Below are 16,520 nucleotides of genomic sequence, written 5' to 3' on the forward strand. Positions count from 1 at the left end.
CATGGACCAAAACTGAAAACTGTAATATGTCATCATTTCATTTATTAGGTTAGGTAAGATTAGGCCAATTTAGAACAGCGTAGGTTAGGTTGTGCCAGGGCAGTTTCATTAGACCTCTTGAGGTGTTCTTCAAGTTTCCCAAATATTTTTATTACCTACCAGCTTAAAGCTTTCACCACAACAACACAATCTTTATATGAATCAATCCTACTTGTCCTCTTTTACCCTTCAACCAAATTAGACCAATCATTCAACGCTATTTATTTATTTACCCACCATAATGCAAAAATATTTATAAGGTTACTTTTTAAGGTTGGCTCTCGAAGTTGGGGACGCAAGCTAGATGGGGTGTTCTCTTCCCCCCCTTGCTTTGGCTTCCCGTTCGCGTTTTTAACTTTACACACGCTAGCTTGGGTCCTCATCAATGCGAAGTATCACACCTCCTCGGTGGTGAGAGCTGGTAACCACTACGTTGTGTGGGCTAAGCAGAATACGCGTCCTTCCCAAGCCAAGGTGTTGAGGTATCGTGCCGAGGGCTGCATGGTACTGGGGAAGTAAAACTACGGTATCGCTAACGATCCCCTCGGGGCACCAGGCGACACCCCGTTGTATCTAGCCTTCCACCCGGGTGGGGGACTACCGGGTGGTGACCTTTTACTTGCCCCCTTACTCGTGGGATTCTTATGGATACCTCTAATAAAAACAACTCAAACACTACCAAACCTACGGTGCAGGGGTCTGCTCAGTGCAGAACCCACACTGATACCACTACGCTAGGGCCTGCATCCAGCGATACTCGTGCCGATTCATCGGTGTGTGTGACTGGCAAGGCTTCGAAACGTACCGTGCGACGTCGTCTCAAACGACAGATCGCTAAGGAAAAGGCCAAATCGGGGTCTGGAACGGTCTCCACCCCCGCTGGGGGTGCGGCGACACGTGACACCCATTTGAAGAGGCCTAGAACGGAGGACTCGACTCCCTCGCCCAGCACCTCGCAGGCGGCGGCGAAAAAGGCTAAGTCCTATAGAGACGCCGCCAGCGCCGAAAAGATGGCCATTGTTAAAAAAGGCTATCCGAAGGCGGTCATCACGGAGGTAGACGTGGGCCCAATCCAGAAGGCGATTCTAGGGGCGCTGGATGGGATACCTTCGGGGAGCCGTCTACCGCGCCTTGCGAATTTTAGCCTGAAGGCCGGGGCCCTGGTATACCCCTGTGAGGATACGTTCACTGGTCAATGGCTGAAGGAGAACTTATCCAACTCGGTGGTGGGTGATGCGGTGCTCTCAGTAATGAGAGCTAGCGAACTCCCTAAGCCGTTTAAGGTAATGTTCCGCACCAGGGACCAGATCACCAAAGAGCCGGCGGTGCTGTTCCGGCGCCTAAAGGCCCTTAACGATGGCTTTGCAACCGAATATTGGAATTGTATTCGGACATACGTGGACAGGGCAGTGCGATACTGGGTACTGTCCATTGATGGCTCCTCGCTGGACGCCATTAAGGATGCTGGCTTCGTGGGCTTCACTGGAGTGGACAAGGGTTCCTTCAAACTCCTACAGCACACGGAAACCACCAAAACCACTGCAGCCGAGTCTACGGCAGGGGGTGGGACTAGCGAGATGGGGGATCTCGCTGTGGAGCTCGCTGGTGTCTCTCTAGGCACAGAGGGGGAGGGGGGGCTCATTCGGAAGTTTGTTCTTCCATGGATGAGTCCACCCAACTGGAAGAATCGGATGGGACCCTTCGGGATCCAGCCGATGTGCGTCCTAGTGGTCCTGATGAGGGGGAGGATCTTGGGGCTGGGAGCTTGCCTGTCCGGGGGGAGGTGCCACTAGCCCTCTCGGGACCGATGAGGTGTAGCTAGGTCCCTTCTGAACCCCTCTCTTAAGGACCATGGGGACGCTACGTGCGATTCAAATCAATCTGCACCATAGTAAGGCGGCCTCTGCGGTACTCTGCAGGAGGTTTACTATAGAGGGTCTTGATCTGGCCCTCATACAAGAACCGTGGATTTGCCATGGCAAAATCCTCGGTCTTGACGCTGCAGGGTCACTATTTTATGACCATACTGCTGCTAGACCTAGGGCGTGTATTCTGGTTCGGAGGGATCTTTGCTGTATCTCTCTACCGATGTACACGTCCCAGGACACGGCGGCCGTGAAGCTAGTCCTGGCCACTGGGCATGCCAAGTTGACTATCACGGCTGCCTCTGCATACTTTGCACACGACGCGGACTCTCTCCCGACAATTGAGGTGATCAATTTGGTCGATCAATGTGAAAAGAGAGGGGACAAACTAATCATTGGCTGCGACGCCAATGCTCATCACATCACGTGGGGCAGTTCTGACTGCAACAGGAGAGGTGATGATTTACTAGAATATTTAGTTGGTTGTAAACTCCATATTCTTAATCAGAACAATGAACCTACTTTTGTTACTTCTAATAGAAGGGAGGTCATTGACCTCACGCTAGCCACGGAAAACCTCGTGTCTTCCGTGTCTAACTGGCATGTGTCTAATGAGCCGTCTCTGTCGGATCATAGGCACATCTGCTTTACTGTCGCGACTACCTCTGTCCCGGCGGGGACGGAGATACGCAATCCAAAACGGACCAATTGGTCCGGCTATAGGGAAGACCTAATCCTACGCTACGGAGGGGGTCACACTCCTAAACTTACTTCACCTAAGGATCTTGATAGGGCTGCTGGTGACTTACAGTGCTCCATCATGGAGTCATTCCACCGGAACTGCCCACTTAAGACCGTTAACCGCTCGAGGCTTGTCCCTTGGTGGAACGCCGATCTCAGCCGGCTTCGTAAATACACGCGCAGGCTCTTTAACAAAGCCAAGCGCACGGGTGACTGGGCTGGATACAGGCAGTCCCTTAACACCTACAACAGGGCCATTAGAGCTGCTAAGAAGGACTCCTGGCGGACCTTCTGTGAGCAAGTCTCCAATGTCCCTGCCACGGCTAGGGTCATGAAGATCCTAGCGCACGACAACACACATCGGCTTAATACTATTAAGCTGCAGGAGGGTGTGTATACTAAGTCTGGGGCTGAGACTCTCAAGCACATGCTGGAGGTCCATTTTCCTGACTCTACTTTAATCAATCCAACAAACCCCGACTCTCTCTACCTTGTCCTGCACAGGACTAAGAGGGAAGACTGGCTTGTAGCCAGACGGGTTGTCACGATTCCCAAGCTTCGCTGGGCTGTCAGCTGTTTTGAGCCCTACAAGTCTCCGGGACCCGATGGGGTCTTCCCTCTGCTTTTGAAGGAGGGCTTAGAAGAATCGCCTCTCCGCTTTGCAAGATATACAGACTTTGCATTGCTCTCGGTCACATACCTCGTGACTGGAAACGCTCTAGGGTTATCTTTATTCCCAAGCCCGGGAAGGCTTCCTATCTCGAGGCGAAGGCATTTAGGCCCATATGCCTGACGACCTTCTTCCTCAAAATTCTGGAGAAGCTGGTGGACAGGTACATTAGAGACGAGGTACTTTCGGTAACTCCTCTCTCTTCTTCACAATTCGCTTACCAAAAAGGCAAATCCACTGAGACGGCGCCCTTCACGGCCTTACGAATTGCCTGGATAGGGCATTCGAGTTTCAGGAAATTTCACTGGCCGTCTTCCTCGATATTGAGGGGGCCTTTGACAAGGTCTCTAGCTCGGTTATTACTGAAGCTGTTAAGAGATTTGGCATCAGCGACACTCTTGGCCGCTGGATCAAGTCCGTGTTCACCGACCGCGAGGTGTCGGCCTCCCTCCTTGGGGACTCTCTAGGGGTGACTACCAGTAGGGGCTGCCCTCAGGGTGGAGTGCTCTCCCCCCTGTTGTGGTGCCTGGTGGTGGATGAACTCTTGGGGAGGCTCGGGGGTGCTGGGGGCTGCAGTTGCTTCGGGTATGCGGACGATGTAGCGATAGTCTTTACCGGGAAGTTCCCGGATACTGTTACCGCACTTATGAGATCTACCCTCTCTAGCGTGGAGCAATTGTGTCAGGCGGTTAACCTCACCGTTAATCCTGACAAAACTGTCCTTGTTCCTTTTACAAGGAAGAATACTAAGGATCTGTTCAATGATATCTCCTTCTTTGGCCAGGTCCTGACAAAGTTCTCCGAGGTGAAATACCTGGGGGTGACCTTTGATTGCAGACTCACATGGAAGCCGCATCTTGATCGGTGTATTAAGAAGGCCAAGATGCTCTTCTGGAGGACCAGGAGCTCTGTCGGCAAGACTTGGGGCCTCAACCCCAAGGCTGTACACTGGCTCTATACGGGGATCATCAGACCCATACAATCTTACGGGGCACTTGTCTGGTGGACAAGGGTCCGCCCTGCGCAAGCTTCAAAGGCTCGCCTGCATTGGTGTTACGGGGGCCATGAGATCGACCCCAACTGCTTCCCTGGAAGTGCTCCTTGACATGCTTCCTCTTCATCTCTTCATTGAGGAGGAGGCTGTCATGGGGTCCTACAGGCTCAACATTAGTGGCTGCTGGGTTCCAAGACTCTGGGATTACAGCCATACGAAGCTCTTTCGGGAGTACGCCGCACTTGAGCCGTCATTAACGATGAGCTCTGACAAAACCGTTACCAGTTTTGACTTCACTAAGCCATTCAGCATCCACTTTCCCAGTCGGGCAGAGTGGACTAACCTGCTGCCTCTTGGCACTGGGGGTGAAACTATTTGGTTCACCGATGGTTCCAAGACTGATTCCGGCGCTGGCGCCGGCTATTACTCCGAAACCACAGGGGTCGGCTTTTCTGCTTGCCTGGGCACCTTTGCTAGTGTGTTCCAGGCGGAAATTGCCACGATCTGTTATTGCGCAGATTACTGTATTAACAAAGGGTATACCGGACGGACTGTGAGAATCTATTCTGACAGTCAGGCCGCCCTGAACGCGCTGAACCAGTGTCAGATTACTTCTCAACTGGTGCGCAGCTGCTTTGATCTGCTAGCGCGACTGGCGTCCTGCAACAGGGTTCTGCTGTACTGGGTGCCAGGGCATAGCGGATATTATGGCAATGAGCAAGCCGATAGATTTGCGAAAAGGGGTGCGGAGGCCAAGCTCTTGGGACACGTTAAACGGTGTCTGCATGACAGGTTGACTGTCATACAAAACCAGCTCTGGCATAACATGGAGGGCCAGAGACAGACAAAACTGTTAGTCAATGGTCCCTGCAGGTCTCGTGCTAGAGACCTAATTTCGCTCAGCAGATGGGATATTAGGCTGGCTACCGGTCTTCTGACCGGACACTGTCGGCTTAATAGGCACCTCCATCTGCAGGTCGTGTCAGGAGAAGGAAGAAACATCCGCTCACGTACTTTGCGAGTGTGACCGCTTCGCCTCGCTTAGACTAGAACATTTCGATTCACACACTGTGGAGCCCTCAAGGGTCTCCTCTATCACGGTGGAGCGAATTCTTCGCTACGCTGCAGCTACGGGCCTATTCAAGGCCTGAATATGAGGATGCACAATATGCCTTTGGCATCGGTGCTAGGGCGCGTACACTCCTCAACAACAATAATAATAATAATAAGGTAAAGTAATGTTACAGAATTGTACCTAGGAGAAATGTAGTGTGTTTTTATAATTACATAAATGTTTTTTATGTGTTGTAATCCCAGACCACCTACCCATGGACAGGCATCCCCATGTTAAACCGCGGTTCTCAAATTGAAATGCGTAGCACGCGCCCTCATGTGTCGGCGGACCGCAATATATCTCCACAATAAATAAGAAACAATTTATGGCCAAGGCTTAATGTTATATTCATCTTATAAAGTAACCTAGAGTATTTACTAAACTATTATAAATATAACGTTTACAAATTTTTAATGAGATGAAGTAAAAATAAACTAATGATAAAGGTTTACTCACTTTGTCACATTTATAAGATTTTTGGCATCTATTGACGCCTATTAGGCCACTGTTCTCGAGGGCGCAAGAATTAATATTTCTGTTTGTGGAGATGAATTTCCAGTAGCCGCCACCGCGGCGCTTTCGTCAGGCGTTACACTTTGCTAACCTAGCTCCCTATCCTCATGCCTGTCCATGGGTAGGTGGTCTGAGTTGTAATTATGCGATAAAGAAGTTATAATTTATGAGTAGTGGGAAGGGAGGGCTTTCCGTAATTTCGATATGTCAGTTAATTGTAGTGTAGTCAAGGGGAATTTATGGTGAAGTGAGTTTGATGGAGTGTAATCATAATGGTCGAGCGGAGTTTTCGTTGTCTACTTTGTTTTCCACTTTTCCCGCCATAATAAGAATGACTTGAAGACAGTTAAGTTTCACAGACTACGACATGGAGACTGTAATATATTTATTTTTGGAGTGGAATTTGATTATATATATATGAAATGGGTGAAGTGAGTTTGACAAAGTGTAGTGGTTGAGGGCCATTTTATTTTTTTAATAGTTTGTGGGCATGTCCCTTGATATGGAAGCTGTTTGTAGATGTAAGAAATCTTCGAGACGGGTATTAGTAATTTCAGTGACATACATTTAAAGGCTTCAGACTACACGGTTTACCACTTTTCGCGCCATAATAAGAACGACTAGCAGACAGTTAAGGTTTCCGAGTCGCAGACATGGAGGCGGTAATATATATATTATTGGAGAGGAAATAGGGCTAGTCCCCCTATTATGGAACACTTTTTTTCACGTATTTTATATATTTGGTATGGGTGAAGTGAGTGCGGGGTCGCAAGGAGACGAGAGAGGGCAAAAGTCGCATAAGTTGGTGGCTTTTTGATTTAGGTTGTGAAACCGAACGTAAGAACTCCCAAAAGGGTGGAGGAGATGACGTCAGGCTTGCTCGTGATGGAGCCAAGTTCGAGCATCGCTGGGCAGCTGGAGGTTCGCAAAGCTTCATTGTGCGTCCTACGTATGCATAGAGGGTCTTTGGGTTGTCGTAAATTTGCTCAATAATAAGGAAGCACCGCTTCTTAAATAATACTTCATACAGCCTTTAATGCATGGGGAAGGTTATTTGATTGTATAAACATAGGCTTCATAGTCAATCTTTTGGTGAAGGAAAGGCAATGGATAAAGGGTGGGCGTGATAAACCTTCGAAGGTCTATAGGATGTGCAACTCGCTGTACTAAAAAGTAGACAAGTCGATGCTAGCGACGCCAGCTAACAGCGCTGGAAAGCCTTGCCCTTGCGTGATAAATTAAAAATACTGGGCCATAGCCCATTGGATCACGCGCTCAACGAAGCAAGCTGCTCGTGTTAGAGGCAACAGTAGTCGGCGGGACGTTGCATTGCTTCTTGGCGCGAGGGAAGTACGCTGAAAAGGAGACCTCCCACTTGTTTGTTGGTTTCTCTTCAGGAAAACAATGGATAGGTCCATTCATACCTCCTATATTAAGAAAATCCCTGACATTTTCTATTTATACTCAATCCGAAATCATAATGTTAAACTCTATGGAGCTTAACATTATGAGGTGGAAAAATTTTTGCGAGTTAGACCCAAGGTTTCGCGACCAAGGGGGTACACTTTTTTCACAGCCTAACTTTACAGCACTAGCAAAGGCTGAAAAGGTATAGTATCTCATTTCTCGTAGTGTAAGGTTAACTTGGCCTTTTTGTATAGGTTTCAAAATTTTTTAAACCACGCGCAAGCTCACGCGCCAGCACGCGCTGCATTTTAATAAAAGTTTGAATTCAAATCTCGCGCTAAATTTCACCATTTTGATTCTCTAATTAAGTTCACGTGATTTTTTTAAAACTTTTTGGGCCTATTTTTTGCCTTTCTAAGCCTAAGGTTAAATGATCACAAAGTTCGACAATTTTTATAATTTTCACATGGTTTCAACGAATATTTAGCATAGTGTGTTTTTATACAGTGCATTGTATTATCCGACCATTCCAATTTCCAAATGTAAGTTACGATTTAGTGAAATACTATATAATTTGTCTTAAAAAATTGGACGATCGAGTTTGACTATTCCAGAACTAATTTTTTCCCAAATAACGTTTCTCCCTAAAAAGGGACAGATATTATACAAAAACGAGTTTTGCTTCGCAGTCCTTAAAAAACTGCATTTATACACAATCCGCGACACTTTTTCAAACCCACAAAGGGCCAGAAATTAGAAATTATTTTTGTATTGCAATTTGAAATTAAGTTTAATCGATATGAGAAATTTGGTTTTAATTGCGTAGTTCAAACATTTGTTATGATTAGAAATTTTACAACAAAAACGGGTATAAATGCGGCGTTTCGGAACAAAGAGCTAAATGAAGGACGATTATGACTCGAGTTCGAATTGAAGTTTAAAACTTATACAAGATGTAACAACACACATATGAACACACCTTTTCTGAATGTATGATAAATATCAGAAATACGACACTGCTTTTAAAGCCACAAATCAGAAAGAGGGACCTCATTTTAGGAGTAGTAACGCGAAATTTTACTCGAAATAAGTGTTTTTATCTCTTCCACCCTGAAAAATTGCTAAAAGCTCATTTTGTATTTTTTCGCCTTAATTATTTGACAGGGATAAGTTTTTACGGGTACAGATTCTATAATTTCATGCGTGAAAATCCAAGCTCCCTTTATCTCGAAACGCCGCATTTATACCCGTTTTTGTTGTAAAATTTCTAATCATAACAAATGTTTGAACTACGCAATTAAAACCAAATTTCTCATATCGATTAAACCTAATTTAAAATTGCAATACAAAAATAATTTCTAATTTCTGGCCCTTTGTGGGTTTGAAAAAGTGTCGCGGATTGTGTAAAAGATCCAGTTTTTAAGGACTGCGAAGCAAAACTCGTTTTTGTATAATAAGAATATATATAGGTAGGGGTCTATTCATATAATTAATCTCAAATACAGTCCTACACCGCTCAAAAACGTTTCGTTTGTTATCTCATAGAAAAAAGATAGCGGCACTTGAATTGAATTACCATCTGAAAATTGATATTCTTTAAATAGATTTTATCAAAAGATTTGATTTTATGAATTTTAATATTCGTTCGAATATTAAATGCTTGTACAATTAACTTTCTTTCAATAAATGAAATGGGTCGAAGTTACAAAATCAAACAATTAAAATGCAATTATAATAAAATCAGAGTATGAAGTAAAAAATTTAAATTGTTAAAAATTTAGTAGTATTAACTTATAATGAAGGTTAAACATTGGCATCCTCCACTACTGTTTCTTAACAGTTTTCATTTAGAATTCTTTTGAAAATTTAGTTATGGTCAATGGTTTTGAATATTTATTGCGATCACGTGTTAAGGGTTTGCTGGTAAAGTCACACTGATCACATTAGAAGGGTTTTCTCCACTGTGAATGCGTTGATGTCTGATCAAATTATTCTTCTTCGCGCTGGCATAATCACACTGATCACATTTGAAGGGTTTTTCACTACTGTGAATGCGTTGATGTGTGATCAAAGCATTCTTTTGCGAACATATATATCCACACTGATCACATTTGAATAGTTTTTCTCCAGTGTGAATGCGTTGATGTGTGATCAAACCACTCTTTTGCGTAGATTTATATTCACACTGATCACATTTGAATGGTTTTTCTCCAGTGTGAATGCGTTGATGTGTGATCAAACCACTCTTCTTCGTACATTTATATTCACACTGATTACATTTGAATGGTTTTTCCCCACTGTGAATACGTTGGTGTCTGATTAAACTAATCTTGTTATTGCTGGCATATCCACACTGATCACATTTGAATGGTTTTTCTCCAGTGTGAATGCGTTCATGTGTGATCAAACCACTCTTTTGCGTAGATTTAAATTCACACTGATCACATTTGAATGGTTTTTCTCCAGTGTGAACGCGTTGATGTGTGATCAAACCACTCTTTTGCGTACATTTATATTCACAATGATCACATTTGAATGGTTTTTCCCGACTGTGAATAAGTTGATGCGTGATCAAAAGACTATTCTCTTTGCTGGAAAAGTCACACTCATCACATTTGAAGATCTCTTCAACGTTCCTCTTTCGCATGTGACGTTCTTGATCATTTTTAGAATATTTGCATCGAGTTGAAAGTTCATTCTTTGACTTTTCTACTGAAAGAAAATTAACCCTTGAATATAAGTTTAAATCGAAGTTAGCACAAAAAGCTGAACCCTCTGTTAATTTGTGTCTCCTTGATACAAACTTTCCAGATAATATAACCAGGGGGTAAGGAAAGTTAGAGGGAGTGTTGATCTAATGCTAAAAAAACCGTCATACAGTGGCAAATGGGAAAGAAAGTGGGGGGTAGGAATTTTTATCTCCGTTCCTCAATTTTAGCTAACGCGCAGGCGCGAGTGACGTCGTTTACTACTGCCAGCAGAGAGAATTTAAAAATTCTCTCTGCCGCCAGTGCCAGCTTCCGCTTCCATCGACTGCTGCCCACTCACTCTGTTCAACCAACAATCAACGTCTGTTGGGAGGAAACCGAGGCTTAATAAAAATGCCAAATTGTTTTTGTAACGGTTGTAGGAATGATTCAAGGTATTCGCTTAAAAATATATGAAAGGAATATCCTTCCATGCGTTTCCAAAGCCAAAAACCCAGATAGAAAAATGTAAAAGATGGATATTAGCTTGTGGAAGACCGATTTCCACTAGCTTATATTCACTTTCAATAAATTTCAAGCTTTGTTTTTGGTTTGGGAAATGGTTTGAAAACGATATTTACCATGTCGGGTCTTGTTAAATACTTAGGGTTACTTGAACAATTAAAAAACAACACTTCTTATAGTTAACCATGGCAGAAATTCAAACACGACCTTCCCCTTCTAGTTCAAAGCCGGTTTTTAAATTTGACGCATGCGCGCGGACACCGCGATGAGTCCCCGAGTCAGCGCCAGAGAGAGACGAGTTTAGCCAGGAAAGCGAACGAACGCGCCTATTCACTTTAACACTCCCTCTCAAGTCTCTCCTCCCTGATATAACGTTCGGTTTGTTTTCAAAAAGGTTATGAATTTCCAAAGTTTTAACGGATTATCATTCACTTCTGAAGAAGTTTAATTATCACAAAAATTATAGTTGAAGGGAGCCCAGCCAAAAATGTAAATCCCTCATAGGAAAAAATAGGAGTATAAATAGTATAAAAATACTCTTCGGACGAAATTTTCCGATGGAAAATCGTCGGCTGTTGCAAGATATCCCTGACCAGTTTTGGTGATCAGTTGCTCACCATGCAGATTTTGGTTCATTGGTATCACCATAAGTTTATAAGAAATATTCCATAAGTATGACACTTCTAATACTTCGTAATGCTAGAGACATAATGAGAGCTAGTTCGCGAACGACACGTCAATTGACTACACGCGGTTTTGCAGTAGTTTCATCAACCTATTTAGTCTGAACTAAGCCTTTGACATCGCCATAACCAGGCGTCACTTTTCGAGAATCTATGTTGTTTCACCAACGTCACTTAATGACAAGTGTTCAGTAACAACTGAGAAACTAATGTAACATGTCTTATGAACTTATGGTATCACTGTGCGACGAGTGATTCGATAGACTTTTTAAAAATCATTTCAAACCCTGAGATATTTTCACATTTTGCAAATTAATAACTTAGCTATGGTTAAAACAAAAAGGAATATACTATAAGAAGGTATAAGTTGCGAGATCTTCCGCTTATACTCTTACGCCGGTGTCAGTGGACAAGTAAGCCCCACCTCTTTCATGTCCGTCATTACTCCGCCCTGTCCCATTGGATCCCGTGGGTGTTAGGTCTTACAGACACGAATGACGTATTCCGACTAGAGAAAAAAACCTCGAGCAAACTAAACAGAAAACGAAGGCTTCCCGCGGTTCTGAAAAGGTACGACAGTCTTTTTCAAGTGCCATTAACAAGCTAACTTAGATTGAAGGTTATTGAAATTGTCTGCTAGTTCTAAACAAGCTGGTTACTCGGATTAAAGTCGTTGTTGTATATTTCCCTGTTTTAATGGCCAATGTTTGGGGGGGGGGTATGTATCTGTAACCAAATGTTGTACACCCCATGTTCTTTGATACTTTCCACACAGTTGTTCCTAAATAAACACTATCTCTCATAATAGATGGACTTTTCAAAAACACCCTTTTTATCAGCGTCAGTGGAAATATTGCTCAAGCTTATTTTCAAACACGGTAGCAGTATGACTCGGGCTATTCTCTCTCTATGTACTCACACTTTTTATGAACAAAATTACTTGCCAATTTTCGAACTGGCAGACGAAAAGTTTGACGCGCAAGGTTCAAGGCCATCTAAGTTGGACACTGAAGTATCGTTTTCAAGTTCAGACGATATATCCGGTAAGTCGCTTTCCAGATCAACCGGGGTCAGTTCAGATGAACCGCAACTCGGTTCAATATTTCCTTTTTCATGACACTTATTTTTAGATTCCTGTGCTTCCAAAGATTCTACAATTGAATCGTTCTTCATATTTCTTTCAAGGGACAATTCCAAATCGTTTTTTGACTTCGACATTCAGTTGAGGATCTCACACTTTCGTGGACTGCGACGTAATATCCCGATTTTCTCTGTTTGTCAAGGACCTTTGACACGTAAAATTTTAATATAATAAATGTAAATCAAGATTTGGCATTGATAAGTTTAGTACAACAGAGTTCTAAGTCGAGGCTTAAAAAATATACTATTTTAGTAATAATGTTATGTATAAATTTTTAAATTACTTATGTCCATGGTTAAGTGATTTTTTACCTATTTGAGATTTTATGGACTATTTTAAATGAGCACCTCTGGCCAATCGCGTAACGCCTTGCCTTCTTTAAAACAAAAATCTCGCGGCATGTGCTCCATGTCGAATGAAATTTAGCACGAGAATTTTTAAAATTGCGCGAGATGTAGAGCGTGCAATGGAAATTTTGTTAACTGGAATGCAAAGCGTTATGCGATTGGTCGGAGGTGCTTATTTCAAATTATCCATAAAATCTCAATCTATTTTGAATTTTGAAATCATTTGGAAGTATTTCCTGAATATTGTATTATATAGACAGGTCTTATAATTAGTACAAGAATCGATAAAAATCGCTTGATTTCACCTTTAATTTCAATAATAAATTTTATACCCATGTGTATTTCTTTTTTTTTGAAAAAAATAATGTTATTAGTTATCACTTACACTTTTCTCATATTCTTGCTCTTTTTAGATATAGTTTCATCTTTTATTTACTGTTTTCCAACTGTATGGCTAAAAAAATTCAAATTAACTGAAGTTGTTACGGATTCCGGAACAAAAGATCTCACCAAAAACATCTCTGTAAAAATATGCCAAGTTGCTTGGCCGTAAAAAGAAGTGAGATCTAAAATACGGCCAAGTTATTATCTCCAGGTGAACCAACATTTTATTCGACTTTAAACTTCTCAAGAATGTTTTTCTGACTTGGCCATTTGCATATCAAGGATTCGTTTAATTCCAGATATGGATCGAAATTAAAATATTAAATCAAATTGGTTAAATATTCTTGATAAGCCTTTGTGGTTAAACTTGTAATTTCCGTTATTAACCTTCACGGCAGTAAAGAAGAAGGATGCAAGTTTGGAATGCTAATGGCCAAGTCAGAAAAACATTCTTGAGAAGTTTTAACTTAAGTCGAATAAAATGTTGGTTCACCTGGAGATAATAACTTGGCCGTATTTTAGATCTCACTTCTTTTTACGGCCAAACAACTTGGCATATTTTTACAGAGATGTTTTTGGTGAGATTTCACTCCTTTTTGTACGTGCATGTTCTTGTAGATTTATAGAAGTAGGATTATGAAGTGAAATAAACATTTGTACGAATCAAAACACGCTTAGAACCATTTCAGACGAAATGAAAAGGAAATGAGTAAAAAATTTATTTACTAAAACATTAAGTAAAAAACATAAACTTTACAATACGAAAGAATCATATTAGTAAAAAATATTAATATTAAAAGACGAAAAAATTAAATTATAATGTCCTATAACGAAGGGATCTAAATTATAAAACCCCCATTTATAGAAGTAGGATTATGAAGTGAAATAAACATTTGTACTTTTAGATTTTTATTTGTGCTTTCCAAGAGTTTTACTTGGCTTTGCCTTTTTCAAATTTTTTGCATTCAACTTTCTTTTTTTTCTCAGGCTGTGATAATTGTTAACCGTATTTCTATTCGAAGAACACAATATTGTGGCAAGTAACACTTTTAATCAACAGAATAGATTTAAGAAAAACTAAATGAATCAAAACACGCTTAGAACCATTTCAGACGAAATGAAAAGGAAATGAGTAAAAAATTTAATTACTAAAACATTATGTAAAAAACATAAATTTTGCAATAATACGAAAGAATCATATTAGTAAAAAATATTAATATTAAAAGACGAAAAAATTAAATTATAATGTCCTATTACGAGGGGATATAAATTATAAAACCCCCATTTCAGGGGCTAACAGGGGAAAATTCCCGCTTTTGGGACTTTTTCCTTTCTTTGTATGCTAAGTCCTACTTGTATGCCAAATTTTATCATTCCCGCAACACCGGAAGTGCCCTAGAGGTTTAGATGATGACTCTAATTCTAAACCCCCATTTCAGGGTCTAAAAGGGGAAAACTCCCTTTTTTGGGACTTTTCCCTTTCTTTGTATGCTAAGTCCTACTTGTATGCCAAATTTTATCATTCCCGCAACACCGGAAGTGCCCTAGTGGTTTAGATGATGACTCTAATTCTAAACCCCCATTTCAGGGGCTAAAAGGGGAAAACTCCCTTTTTTGGGACTTTTCCCTTTCTTTGTATGCTAAGTCCTACTTGTATGCCAAATTTTATCATTCCCGCAACACCGGAAGTGCCCTAGAGGTTTAGATGATGACTCTAATTTTAAACCCCCATTTCAGGGGCTAAAAGGGGGAAACTCCCGCTTTTGGGACTTTTCCCTTTGCTTGTATGCTTAGTGGTACAAGTATGCCAAATTTCATCATTCTAGCACCACCGGAAATGCCCTAGAGGTTTTGATGATGTGTCAGTCAGTCAGTCTCATAATGTGTCATTTTCACATAGGATTATCACAGAAACCAAATGAGTTAGAAAGCTGGAAGTGGGAGGACTTCCTATGATTAACACTGTGCCCTTGAGGTGCAAATATGAGTGGTGTACTATTCCCCAGTACCGAGTTAAGAGGGGGTCAAAATGAGGCTGAAATGTTTCGGGTAAAGGATTGCTGGTAGTGCACGACAACTTGGCGGGTGCACCCAGATAACTACACCAATTGCCGCCAAAAACTAATCTCTAGCAGTATGTTTTAATTTTTGAGCACAGCGCGGCTGGGGGCCGGGGCTGGCACCTGGGGTATACCATAGCCAACTCGATCATGCGCTCCTGGACACAAGCTGCTCGCAGTCGCAGCGGCTAGAGTGGGATATAGACCGACTGGGGAAATGTAAAGCCCGCCCATTGACATGCGCAATAACCACTGGATGTTTTACTTCCAACAGCAACACGTAAATAGCGAGAAAATCTACTCTTTGGCGCGAAATTTAAAATGCCTAGTTTTAAATCATTGGTGTTGCTATAGATAATGTTAGTTCAAATCTTAATAAAAAGGTGAATATTTGTGTTATTATATAGATTTTAAAATATTTCCCACCATGTTTTAAACACAACATACAGGGTGTTTTTGAAAGGTCCATCACAAATTAAGGGTGATGTTTTTTGTGTCATTTGAGTCGAAAATGTTCTATGACATTTTGCCGTCCGGGCCACGGTTTTCGAGTTATGATTTGAATATTTTAGGGATGACCCCTTCATTAAATTAGCGCTGTCTTTCAATTTCTTAATTAAATTTAAGGGGTCATCCGTAAATTACTCCAATCATAATTTGAAAACAGTGGCTCGGACGGAAAAATGCCATTGAACATTTTCGACTCAAAATGGCCCAATAAATACGCTCTTTCATTATTGATGGACATTTCACAAACACCCTGTATACATTGTTTATTACTAAACAATAAAGGATTTACATTCATTATTATTAATCCCTACGTTAGGAAAAATGGTTTAAATTATTGGTAGACCGAGCGATGGTGCTTTAATTGTAAAATACCTGCACTTGCGTCTTTGCAAGGTCATGTCTTGCTTTTTCAATGAAATACTAACAGTTTTCTAATAGCTATTTTGTTTGAAGGATCATTTTTCTCTGAATTTTTGCTGTTAGTTCCAGGATAAGGAGAGTAGTCTTTGTAAAGTGCGGCGCCTGAAGCCATTTTAGCTACCAAAAATGAAAATAATCACAATAAAGATAGGATGTGCAAACTCCCTGTAAAAAAAGTAGACAAGTTGATACTAGCGACGCCTGACTAACAACGCTGGAAAGCCTGGCCCTTTGACGCGCTCGACGAGGCAGTACGAGTCGGCGGGACGTTGCTTTGCTTCTTGGCTTGAGGCGAGTACGCTGTCTATTGGTTTCTCTTCAAGTAAACAATGGAATGGTCTATTCATAATACAGTCCTGCACCGCTCCAAAACTTCATTTGTTAATATCTCAAAGGAAAGAGATATGATATTGCCAAATG

The sequence above is a fragment of the Phalangium opilio genome, unplaced genomic scaffold, assembly GCF_054372755.1.
Source record: "Phalangium opilio isolate 3A_F unplaced genomic scaffold, DU_Popi_V2 ptg000041l_1, whole genome shotgun sequence".
NCBI classification, from domain to species: domain Eukaryota; kingdom Metazoa; phylum Arthropoda; class Arachnida; order Opiliones; family Phalangiidae; genus Phalangium; species Phalangium opilio.